A 12,267-nucleotide genomic window follows, 5' to 3' on the forward strand; every position below is an offset into this window, starting at 1 on the left:
TTGGGAAGCCGGGGGGCGGGGTTTGTTTACTCCGTGCACGCACCGCCGCCCCGGCCAATCCGTGAGGAGAAGCGCCTTACGTTACTCACCCCGCGGGCCAATCGGCGCTCACCGTGCTGCTCCGCCGCCAAAGCTCGCGCGGGGGAAGCGGGGCAGTGGCCGGGCTGGTGCGGGCGGACCTAGCAGCCAGCGATTTCTCCCGCGGCGGCGGCGGCGGCTGCTGCGCTCGCGGGGCGCGCTCTGACCCTTCCTCTCCGGGCAGGCTCGGGGGCGCGCGCTGTCGGCGTCCTGGGACCTCGAACTCCAGGGCCTTGACTGGACAGGCCGCGGAGCTCCCACCCCTGCCCCGAGTGTGAGTCCGCCAAGACCGGGCCGCCGCCAAGCGCCGGTGCCCCAGCCTCGGAAGAACAGCCAAGCGGGGTAAGGTGTGGGGCGAGGGCGCGGGCACCTATGCCGAGGCCCTCTGGCCCCGGCCCGGCGTGCTCCTGGGCAGGCTTCCCTCCCTGCGCCTCGGGGGGGCCCCCTTGTCACCCCGAGTCCTAGCTGATAACCACGCATCCTTCCAGGCCTGGCCGGATAACCTGTGAGTGTCTGGAGGAGACCCCCCCCCCCCACACACACACACCCCACACACGCTGCAAAGCGGGGGGAGGCCACGTCCCTGAGTCACGCCTCGTGGAGGACAGGAAGGGCCGCTTTCTGCTTTCTCTCTTTCAGGGGAGAAGGATGGCTCCCAAGTCTCGTTTTCTGACTTTTCCTCCCCTCATGACCCACACGCCTCCCTCTGTCTCTGCTGGGTGTTTTTCATTGTTCCAGAGGTTTGTGTTCTCAGGAGAACCTCATATCCCCCATAAAGGAACTTTTCTCTAAAGTCGAGGATCACTCTTTGGACCCAGACTCCTTTGGGAAATTCCAGAGAGCCATGGTCCCCGTCCACGGAAAACATGAAGGTTTTTGTAGGACCTTGCAGACAGTTCAGTTAATTGATGAGCGCTCAGACGCCGGTACCAGCTGTGTGGCCTTGCATTGCGTGGTCTCAGTTTCGCCACCTGTGAAGTGGTAGCAACTGCCTCTGCGGGGCGTTGTGAGGGGTAACGGGGCTGGTCTGTGGATCGCTTTTGAAACAAAGCTCACAGCATAGGAAGTGCCATGCGTGCGGTTCAGAAACGTTCCCTGTCCGGTGTACCTTTTCCTGTTGAAACAGTTAACAGGCTCATCCCTTTCCATAGTCACTGCTGAAACGCCCTTTAAGCCAGTGGTTCTCAACCTTCCTAATGCCGCGACCCTTTAATACAGTTCCTCATGTTGTGGTGACCCCCAGCCATAAAATTATTTTCGTGGCTACTTCATAACTGTAATGTTGCTACTGTTATGAATCGTAATGTAAATATCTGGTATGCAGGATGTATTTAGGCGACCCCTAAAGGGGTCGCGACCCACAGGTTGAGAACCGCTGCTTTAAGCCTTTGAATACTTTCCTCTTCCTCATTCTATCTCAGAGGGCTCAGACTCCCAGTCCCATTTATTTGTTCTCTTTTTATTAAGCCAGTAGCTCATTCTCTTCCTTACCTCTTTTCCCCCAAACCCTAGTTTGTTTGTTTTCTATTTGACTTCTACAGCCTAGTATTTTCTGGGCCACTTTTCTTTTCTCTTAATGGCTTGACATCATCTTCACTTGATAAATATAAGTTGAAGTTATTCAGCTGTTCTCTATTTAGTGTGATCATGGCCTGTCTGTTCAAAGTTAAATATAGTCGATCTGGTAGTACAGGTTGCTTTTCCATTTCATTGGTTGGCATATAATTTAGCTAAACCTTGCTCATTATCCTATTACTATAATAAATTTTTCATAGCAGTGTCCATTTTCAAGTAGGACCAAGGAGAAAAATCAGATGCCTAGAGCCTGGATTCCCCCATACTTGTGTGCTAGCTCTTGATGCATGTTGTTTGCTAGGACATCTTGTGCCTGTATCTGGAGTCTAGTCTAAGGGCAGACATGGTGTGTGTAGTGCTGTTCTGGCAGGAGAGTTGCAATTTCAGCAATGTGGCACTTAGGCTTGCTAATAAAGGCTCAAGACCTACTAAACTCGTAACTTTTTAGTTCTCTTTATTTCTAGTGGTCTAAGAGAGAAGGCGGAATTTGCAAGCATGTAACACTTTTATGACCATTTTGTGATTGTGTAACTTTCCCTCCAACTCTCATAAATGTGTAGCCCACTGGCACCTTCAAGTTTTTCCTTTGCTGCCAAAATTCTTCACAGTCTGAGCTTTGTCCTCTCAATACAACTTAACATTGAATGTAGAAAGCATTTATGGATGAAGATTATACATTAAAACACACTGGATTCAGAGGTTGCTTTTTATAATTAGGAATTGAAATGTGAACATACATTTGCTTTTTTTTTTTTTTAACATGGCTTTGTTTTCTTGCTGTTGATAATACATGAGTTACTTTTATTTACATAGCACTTCACCATTTAAAAACCCTTTAAAGAATAATAAATAAAAACCCTTTTAGGCCCAGCTGGCATGGCTTAGTGGTTGAGCATCGACTGATGAACCAAGAGATCACGGTTTGATTCAAGCCAAGGCACATGCTTGGGTTGCAGGTTCGATCCCAGTAGGGGGCGTGCAGGAAGCAGCCAACCAATGATTCTCTTTCATTATTGATGTTTTTTTCTGAAATCAATACAAATATATTGTAAAAAATAAAATTAAAGGCCCTTTTAAGTATATGAAAGTTTATAAAACAAGATAAGGAGATGGACTAATGCAAAATTAAATTCATGGTAAAGGTAGTGAATTAGAACCTAAGTGTTCTGACTTTTAGTCCATTGTTTGTTGGTCTGTCAGTCTTAACAGTTAGCCAGGAACAAAGGATGGAAAGGGAAAGTTTAAGAATAAGTTTTAAAGCAGGGGAAGGAAATTTCTAATTTGGGCATTAAATATTAGATATTGTGTTGTACATTAGCATCTTATTTTTATTTTTTTTATATATTTTTTATTGATTAAGATATTACATATGTCTCCTTATCCCCATGTTACCCTCTACCCCTCCACCCCCCCCGCTCATGCCCTCACCCCCCCCCCCCCCCCCCCGTTGTCCGTGTCCATTGTTTAGGCCTATATGCTTGCATATAAGTCCTTTGGTTGATCTTTCTCCCTTACCCCCACCCTCCCCTACCTTCCCTCCAAGGCCCGACAGTCCAATCAATGCCTCTCCGTCTCTGGATCAGTCCTTGTTCATCAGTTTATGTTGTTCATTATATTCCACAAATGAGTGAGATCATGTGGTATTTATCCGCTCTCCAGTTCCATCCATAGCATCTTATTTTTTATCTTTAAACTTAGGCATATATCTTTTAAAGGTTGAATAATAAGCCATAATATCTATGAATTTACTCACAGTTTATATTGTCGCTAGGCAAACTTGACTTTTTTTGACTCTCATATTTAAACTTTTATTGCAATATGGATCTCAGAAGAAATTAGAAGGTGTAGAGTTGAGAGTTATTTTAGATCAGTGGTTCTCAACCTCGGCTGCACATTAGAATCACCTGGGAATCTTTTTAAAATCCTGATTTCTGGGGCTCATCCTCCGGAAATTCTGTTTCTTTGTTATGAGGTGGGGCCACAACATTAGTAACAAAGAAACAGAATTTCCAGAGGATGAGGCCCTGAAATCAGGATTTTAAAAAGATTCCCAGGTGATTCTAATGTGCAGCCGAGGTTGAGAACCACTGTTTTAGATAATAGAATTTTTAAGTTATAATGAATTTTAAAGATTATTTATTTATTTATTGAGAGGGAAACTAAGTTTTATTTAGGTAGAGAAAAAGAAACCAGAATGGAGGTTCCTGGAGACAGGACAAGGGGGTAAGCTTGGGAGTGACTGCCACTGCTCCCCTGGTTTCAAGTCTCACAGCTCATGGCTGTGAGAGAAGTGAAACATGTCCAAGTGGGCAGGAGTGAACTCGTGAGTTAGTTGCTAAAGATTATTAAATATACTTGCCTCTTTATCCTTGACCTTTCTGTTTTAATCTGGGGTACGTGGCTCTAGAGGTGGTATGAGTAGATTTAAAAGTAGATTTTTGAACCCTTGGAAATTTTAAGCAAAATTATATGCATTTGCATATTTTTTTCTGGAGAGAAGATTCATAGTTTCATACTTTCTAAGGGTGAAGGTTTTGGACAACTCTGACTTTTATAAAATTATTTCTTTTACTGAGCTAGAAATTATATCTTCACTGGTTCTAGTATTCTCTTCTGAATGTGGATTTTCAAATATTTGAAGACTAGAGGCCTGGTGCATGAATTTGTGCATGGGTGGGGTCCCTCTGGGTGGTCTGCAGGGATCGGGCTGAAACCCACAGTCCAACGCCGCCTGCAGCTCCTACCTGCTGCTCCTGCTCATCCTGGCCCCACTGCCGCAGCAGTGCTTGCCAGCCATGAGCCCTGCGTCTGCCGCCCTCCCAAGGGGAGTGGCCTGCGGGATCAGGCTGAAACTGGCTCTCCAACATCCCCTGAGGGGTCCCGGATTTCGAGAGGGCTCAGACCAGGCTGAGGGAACCCACTGGTGCACAATTGGGTCAGGGAGGGACCGCAAGAGGGCTCCAGGGCGTGTCTGGCCCATCTTGCTCAGTCCTGATCAGCCAGACCCCAGCAGCAAGCTAACCTCCCGGTTGGAGCATCTGCCTCCTGGTGGTCAGTGCATGTCATAGCGAGTGGTTGAGCAGCCTTAGCATATCATTAGCATATTACGCTTTGATTGGTTGTTTGGTTCTGCCATTCGATCTATTTGCATATTACCCTTTTATTATATGGGACTAGAGGCCCGGTGCACAAAAATTTGTGCACTTGGGGGGAGAGGGGGGGTCTCTCAGCCCGGCCTGTGCCCTCTCGAAGTCTGGGACCCCTCGGGAGATAACGACCTGCTGGCTTAGGCCTGCTCCCGGGTGGCAGAGGGCAGGCCTAATCCCTAGGTGCAGCCTCTGGTCGGTCTCAGAGCAGGTCCGATTGGGGAGTTGGGGCGCCGCCCCTGTCATACACAGAGCAGGGCGGATCGGGAGGTTGCGATGCCACCCTCAGTCACACTCAGGGCAGGGTCAATTGGGGGGTTGGGGCACTGCCGCCTGTCACACTCAAGGCAGGGTCGATGGGGAGGTTGCGGCGCCACCCCGTCATGCACAGAGCAGGGCCTATCAGGGGGTTGGGGAGCTCCCCCTTGTCACGCACAGAACAGGGCCTATCAGGGGGTTGGGGAGCTCCCCCTTGTCACGCACAGAGCAGGGCCCATCAGGGGGTTGGGGAGCTCCCCCCGTCACGCACAGAGCAGGGCCCATCAGGGGGTTGGGGAGCTCCCCTCTGTCACGCACAGAGCAGGGCGGATCAGGGGGTTGGGGTGCCGCCCTCTATCACCCACAGAGCAGGGCCGATCAGGGGGTTGGGGTGCCGCCACTGTCACACTCAGGGCAGGGCCGATGGGGAGGTTATGGCTCTACCCCATCACACACAGAGCAGGGCCCGTGAGGTGTGGGGGTTGGGGCGCCTCCCTCTATCACCCACAGAGCAGGGCCGATCAGGGGGTTGGGGCGCCGCCACTCTCACACTCAGGGTAGGGCCAATGGGGAGGTTATGGCTCTACCCCGTCACACACAGAGTAGGGCCCGTGGGGTGGGGGAGTTGGGGCGCCGCACCCTGTCACACACAGAGCCGCAGGGCGATCAGGGGGTTGGGGAGCTCCCCCCTATCAGGCACAGAGCAGGGCCGATCAGGGGGTTGGGGCGCTTTCCCCTGTCAGGAACAGAGCAGGGCCGATAGGGAGGTTGTGGCCCCGCCCCCTGTCACACACAGAGCCGCAGGGCGATCAGGGGGTTTGGGCGCTGCCCCCTGTCATGCTGATCCCGGTGCTGGGAGGCCTCGCGGCTCCGCTAATCCCGGTGCTGGGAGGCATATTACCCTTTTACTATATAGAATAGAGGCCTGGTGCATGGGTGGGGCTGGCTGGTTTGCCCTGAAGGGTGTCCTGGATCAGGGTGGGGGTCCCCACTGAGGTGCCTGGCCAGCCTGGATGAGGGGATGATGGCTGTTTGCAGCTGGTCACACACCCTTCAGGGTGGGGGTCCCCACTGGGGTGCCTGGCCAGTCTGGGTGAGGGGCTGAGGGCTGTTTTCAGGATGGGGGTGACTCCCAACTGCTCCTTTTTTTCTTTCTTTTTTTTTTATTCTGGGCCAGCTTTAGCTCTGAGGCTTGGCTCCAGCTCTGAGGCCTCAGCTGCTGAAAGTAGGTATCTGGTTTGTTTAGGTTCTATAATCGAAACTCTGTATCAACTCCAGCTCTGAGATCCCGGCTCGCTGAAAGCTGGTTTCTGGGGTTTTGTTTAGCTTCTATATTTGTTACAATGTTCAAACTGCAGGCTCAGAGGCCAGCAAGGCAGGCGGGGAACGTTGGAGTCCTCCGTCACTGAAGCAAGCAAGCCTCATGTTCAGTTTAAGCTGCCTGGCTGCCGGCCGCCATCTTGGCTGGCAGTTAATTTGCATATCTCCCTGATTAGCCAATGGGAAGGGTAGTGGTCGTACGCCAATTACCATGTTTCTCTTTTATTAGTACTTACTAGGGGCCCAGTGCACGAAATTCGTGCACTGGGTGTGTGTGTGGGGGGAGTGTCCTTCATCTCAGCCTGCCCCCTCTCACATACTGGGAGCCCTCAGGCATTGACCCCCATCACCTTCCAATCGCAGGATCGACCCCTTGCCCAGCCTGACGCCTCTGACAGAGGCGTCAGGCCTGGGCAGGGGACCCTCATTTCCCCCCATCACTGGTTCTGCCCCCAGCCCAGGCCTGATGCCTCTGGCCCAGGCATCAGGCCTGGGCAGGGGACCCCCAGACCCCTCCAATTGCTGGCTCTGCCCCTTGCCCAGGCCTGATGCCTCGGCCAGAGGCGTAGACCCCCATCACCCTCCGATCGCCTGATCGGCCCCTTGCCCAGGCCTGACGCCTCTGCCAGAGGTGTCAGGCTTGGACAGGGGACCCCCATCTCCCCCCGATCACTGGCTCTGACCCCCGCCCAGGCCTGAGACCTCTGGCCCAGGAATCATGCCTGGGCAGGGGACCCCCATCTCCCTCTGATCGCTTGCTCCACCCCCCGCCCAAGCCTGACGCCTCTGACCCAGGCTTCAGGCCTGGGCGAGGGGACCATCATATCCCCCCAATCCCCGGCTCCACCCCCCGCCCAGGCCTGATGTCTCGGCCAGAGGAGTTGACCCTCATCACCCTCCGATCACCAATCACCGGATCGGCCCCTTGACCAGGCCTGAGGCCTCCGGCAGAGGTGTCAAGCCTGGGCAGGGGACCCCCAGCTCCCCGCGGTTCCAGGCTCCGCCCCTGCCCAGGCCTAACGCCTCTGGCTGAGGCGTCCGGCCCGGGCAGCGGGGACCCGCAGCTGCAGCGGCCCCGCGATCGTGGGCTTCGCTTTAGGCCCAGGCAAGGGACCCCTAGCTCCCGGGACTGCCAGCTTCGACCGTGCCCAGCTCCCATCGCTGGCTCCACCCCTACTTCCTGCTATCACTGGCCAGGGCGGCAAAGGCACCTGATTCTCTGATCATGGCTGGGGGGCAGGGCAAAGGCCGCCCCAGGGCCGCCTTTGCCCTGCCCCCCTCCTCTTAGCTCCCCCCTGGGTTTCTGATCACTGTCAGTGGCAGGGGGCTTCTTCCTGCTTTCCCTTTCACCTCCCTGCATTGTGCCTACATATGCAAATTAACCACCATCTTGTTGGCAGTTAACTGCCAATCTTAGTTGGCAGTTAATTTGCATATAGCCCTGATTAGCCAATGAAAAGGGTATCGTCGTACGCCAATTACCATTTTTCTCTTTTATTAGATAGGATGACCTTGAGTAAATTATGTAAACATTTTTCGGCCTCAGTTTTCTCATCTGTAAAATGAGATTTTTATACATATTTTTAAATTGATTTCAGAGAGGAAGGAAGAGGGAGAGAGAGATAGAAACATCAATGATGAGAGAGAATCATTGATTGGCCGCCTCCTGCACTCCCCCTACTGGGGATTGAGCCCACAACCCGGGCATGTGCCCTGTCCGGGAATCGAACCGAGACCTCCTGGCTCATAAGTTGATGCTCAACTACTGAGCCACACCAGCCAGGTGTGATTATGTGTTTTTTTAAGTTGAACAAATCAGTATTCAAAGATAATAGAGAGCATGACCTGTGCAGGCATTCTAAGGATGAATGAAAATCTTTGTGAAAAATTCCATCATAAATGAAAAGCAATAGAATACCTGCTGATGTTAACATTCTGCCTACAGTTTTGTCATTAAATTCATGCTCTTCAAGATATTGTACTATATCCCAGTTGCTATAAAAATAATTACTAAACATAGATATTGAAAGAAAATAATTTGTGGAAGATTAACCATAGTGGTCAGAAAAATTATTTTGAAAAGGTTTTCCAAGACTATTTTTGATCTTGAAAAACTTACTTGAAAAGCTTTTAAGTCAGTAGTTTTTCAAATACAGATTTTCATAAGAGAATTATTTTGGTTGAGAAAGTGGTAGATAAGGGCAGCTAAAATTCTTATCTAATGAAATTCAATTACAATATGAATTCTTTGATTTTTATGTGAAAAAAAAAAGAGCCTAGTTGATCTCTCAAAATCTTTGTGTTGTTATAATAAAAACTTCAGACAGATATGTCAGACAACTAAGATCACTTATTAGGCTTACTTCAAAATTGTAAAAATGGAGAAGCAAAAGGCAAAGAGAATTATTTCAATAAAGGTACCAAAATGCTAATCATTCAGGGATTTTTGTCTTTTTTTTTTTTAAGTGAAATGTTTAGTGACACATAGAGATAACTGGAATAGATGCAGCTGTTGATATTTCAACTATAAGAACCCATGGTTTCTGTAGAGATGTTCTGCTTCTTTCAAGTTTCAGCTTTTTAAAACTGAAATTCAGGAAGACAACTCTGAGCAGGATTAGTGTGGAAACAAGTAATGCAAAAACATCATCAGAGAAAAACTCAATACTGAAATAGTTCAGTATTATTAGTGAGTTATTTTAAACCTAGAAAATGCTTTCCACTAGGGGGTATCAATATTTATTTAGGTGTTAGCAGACGTTGGATTCTTTTCTAATTAATATCAGAATGATTTTCGGTCAGTTAGTGGTAATAGCTTCTTTCAGGGACCTTGGCAAATTTGAGCAAAGACTTGCTAACTCAATTAGTAAACTAGTTAATTATAATGTAAAAGCGGCTAAATGTTTTAATTAATGAGCTCTCTCTAAAAGAACTAAAAAAAGTATTCCCTCTTCCCAAATCAGATTTTCTTTTATTGTCAGATTCAGTAGTGTTCTTGGGATGGTTTGGACTATCAGATGCTACCACTTTGAGAAAGGTCTGTTCCAAGTTATTCATTTTCTAAGGTAAAGTTACACTCTGGGTAAAGAGTTCAAGACAATTGGATTTCCTCTCTGGACATAAGTGACATAAAAGAAGAATAAATTTCAAGAAACTGAAACAGTAATCTAAAGCATGTGAAACTAATGCTAAAGAAAAGACTTTCTAGAAAGGGGTCACCACACACAAAACCCTTCTTCGCCATAACAGAAAGGAATTCCAAGATGAGAGAGGTCATAGTAAATAAAGAAAATAAGAGGCCGAAACCGGTTTGGCTCAGTGGATAGAGCGTCGGTCTGTGGACTGAAAGGTCCCAGGTTCGATTCCAGTCAAGGGCATGTACCTGGGTTGCGGGCACATCCCCAGTGGGTGATGTGCAGGAGGCAGCTGATTGATGTTTCTAACTATCTCTCTCCCTTCCTCTCTGTAAAAAATCAATAAAATATATTTAAAAAAAGGAAATAAGGGATTCTTTTATATAAGCAGCTCATTGATAGTGTAATCCTGTTTACAAGACTGATCTGTAACCCATGAAATATATATTAGAAAGGATTTATGGTTTCTCATTTTATAAATAAGGACACAAGTTGTTTTATATAAAGACAGCAATGGCAGAGCTGGAACTCAAACGTGAATCTGTATGACTTGAGTGCTAGCCACTAACTGTTGCCTGGCTAACATATTGTCTTAGGCCTTCAACATTCATGCAAGAATCCAAAAATCTTTAGAGGTTCTTCTTAGTTCGGTCTTTCTAGTATAGTTTCTGTTTTATCTGGAGTGTTGTGAATTCATTCAAATATAAATGAGTGATTTGAAAATTAACCATTATTTTAGATTGATCATCCTTTCACTAGGGTCACTGTTTACCATAACTGAACAAATAGACCATTTCTGTGTAATGTATGTGATATCTTTTTTTTTTTTAATGGTTTTTTATTTATTTATTTATTTATTTATTTATTTTTAATATATTTTATTGATTTTTTACAGAGAGGAAGGGAGAGGGATAGAGAGTCAGAAACATCGATGAGAGAGAAACATCAATTTAGCTGCCTTCTACACACCCCCCACTGGGGATGTGCCCGCAACCAAGGTACATGCCCTTGACGGGAATCAAACCTGGGACCCTTCAGTCCACAGGCTGACACTGTATCCACTGAGCCAAACTGGTCAGGGCTGAAATCTTAAATTCAATTGTATTTCAGTTCATTGGTTAAATCATGATTATGAGCTGCGTGAATCTATTATATACTGATTGGTTTACTGTGAATAGAAACACGTACATACTCAAGATGTTAACCTAACTTCTTTGTAACATACGTATTTTACTTTTATTGTCAGGCTTATATTATGTGCTATAAGTCCTTTTGACTTATTCAAAAATTATATGTAGGCTAAAACAAAATATAGTTATAATGAAATTATGTCACATCTTAAAATTGTGATGAAAGAGAAAAAGGCTAGAAGTGTTCCCAAAAAGTGAGAAGAATCCTATCTAATAAAGTCAGAATATGCAAATTGACCATCCCACCATCACAAAGATGGCAGTGCCCATAGCCACAAGATGGCGGTGCCCAGTCCCCCAGCCCTGCTGGAGTCCCCCAGTCCTTTCAGCCCCGCCAGGGGTGGCAGGCCCGTGGTGCAGCCAGACCCACCTTAGGGCTCTTTGCTCCTTGCTCCTGCCACAGGAGTCCCCCATTCCTTTCAGCGCAGCTGGGGGTGAAGCAGGCACCCGGTGTGGCTGGACCCACCCTCAGCTCTCCAGCCACACAGGGCCGGCCTGAGGCACAGGCAAGCTTCGGATGGGGCTGCCCAGCTGATGCCCGAGGCGCAGGCAAACCTCAGATGGGGGCTGCCCAGCTGCCCAGGGTCACCTGAGGCTTAGGTAACCAGGGCCAGCTGAGGCTTGCATTGCCAGCAGTGGCAGCAGGAGAGGTGTGATGGGGGCGTCGCCTTCCCCTTATCGCCTCCCACCCTTGAGGACTCCCAAACTGTGAGAGGGGGCAGGCCGGGCTGAGGGACACCCCCCCCCCCTCCAGTGCATGAATTTTCATGCACCGGGCCTCTAGTAAAAATATAAAAGCAAATAATAGTGCCATCTGTTGGTCACAGAGCAGAAGCACCATGTATTTCAGTCAAAGATGTTGTGGCTAATGATGCTGTTATCACCAAGGGTGTGGGTATGTCTGGTAAGTTGAATATACAACAAGAAAATAAGTGTCTTCAAAAATAATGATTGTACAGATCTTGTTATTAAAGTAGAAAATATAGCACAAAGGATTTTTTTTTCTTCACCTTTAGCTCTAGGTATATATGGAAGCATTCTGACAAACTGCTCAACAGAGCTCAACTGGCTATCTATCTACTTATCTTAGTAGCAGAAGTCTCTGACTTATTTAATACTTCCCATTTGTGTAAAATTCACTCCAGTATTTCACCTTGGAAAAAAAAACAATTTGACTGGAGTAGATGGCAGTCTACTGCATTTAATATAATAGAGAGCTATTATATTAATTTGACTTACTAATTTATGTAAAACTTTTTCTGATTTTTTTTATCATCTTAACTACCTCAAGGGTAGAGTAATTCTCAGCCCACCATCTTGTTGTTTATTAAGACTCCTAATGAATAACTAGGTATATTACGAAGCAATTTTTCATGTTGCAACTAATAACAACTTTGATGAATTTTGTATGGTTAATCTACATCTATCGTAAGTAACCAGGCTTTGCTAAACTTTTTATGTGCAATGTAAATATTGTAAGCTGCGACAATTTACATTTTCTTGTGCTTAATGTGTGTGAATCTTACTGTGTTTGATATTCCCCATTGAGACACTCTCTGCTCTCAG

The 12,267-nt window shown here is 47.4% G+C and overlaps 1 protein-coding gene across 15 annotated transcripts in view; it reads left to right on the forward strand.

Moving 5' to 3' along the window:
- Window positions 1–113: 113 nt before the first annotated feature.
- Window positions 114–12,267, forward strand: part of TFDP2 (transcription factor Dp-2) — a 123,755-nt gene continuing 111,601 nt past the window's right edge. For 7 of the 15 annotated variants that reach the window (XM_059663729.1, XM_059663730.1, XM_059663713.1 and 4 more), the window contains exon 1: window positions 115–420. The gene's annotated coding sequence lies outside the window, so the exon portion shown is untranslated. Of the gene's footprint in view, window positions 421–12,267 lie in introns of all 15 variants that reach the window. The other 8 variants (XM_059663716.1, XM_059663717.1, XM_059663722.1 and 5 more) reach the window with 3 other exon arrangements.

The sequence above is a fragment of the Myotis daubentonii genome, chromosome 14 (assembly GCF_963259705.1).
Source record: "Myotis daubentonii chromosome 14, mMyoDau2.1, whole genome shotgun sequence".
Taxonomy (NCBI): domain Eukaryota; kingdom Metazoa; phylum Chordata; class Mammalia; order Chiroptera; family Vespertilionidae; genus Myotis; species Myotis daubentonii.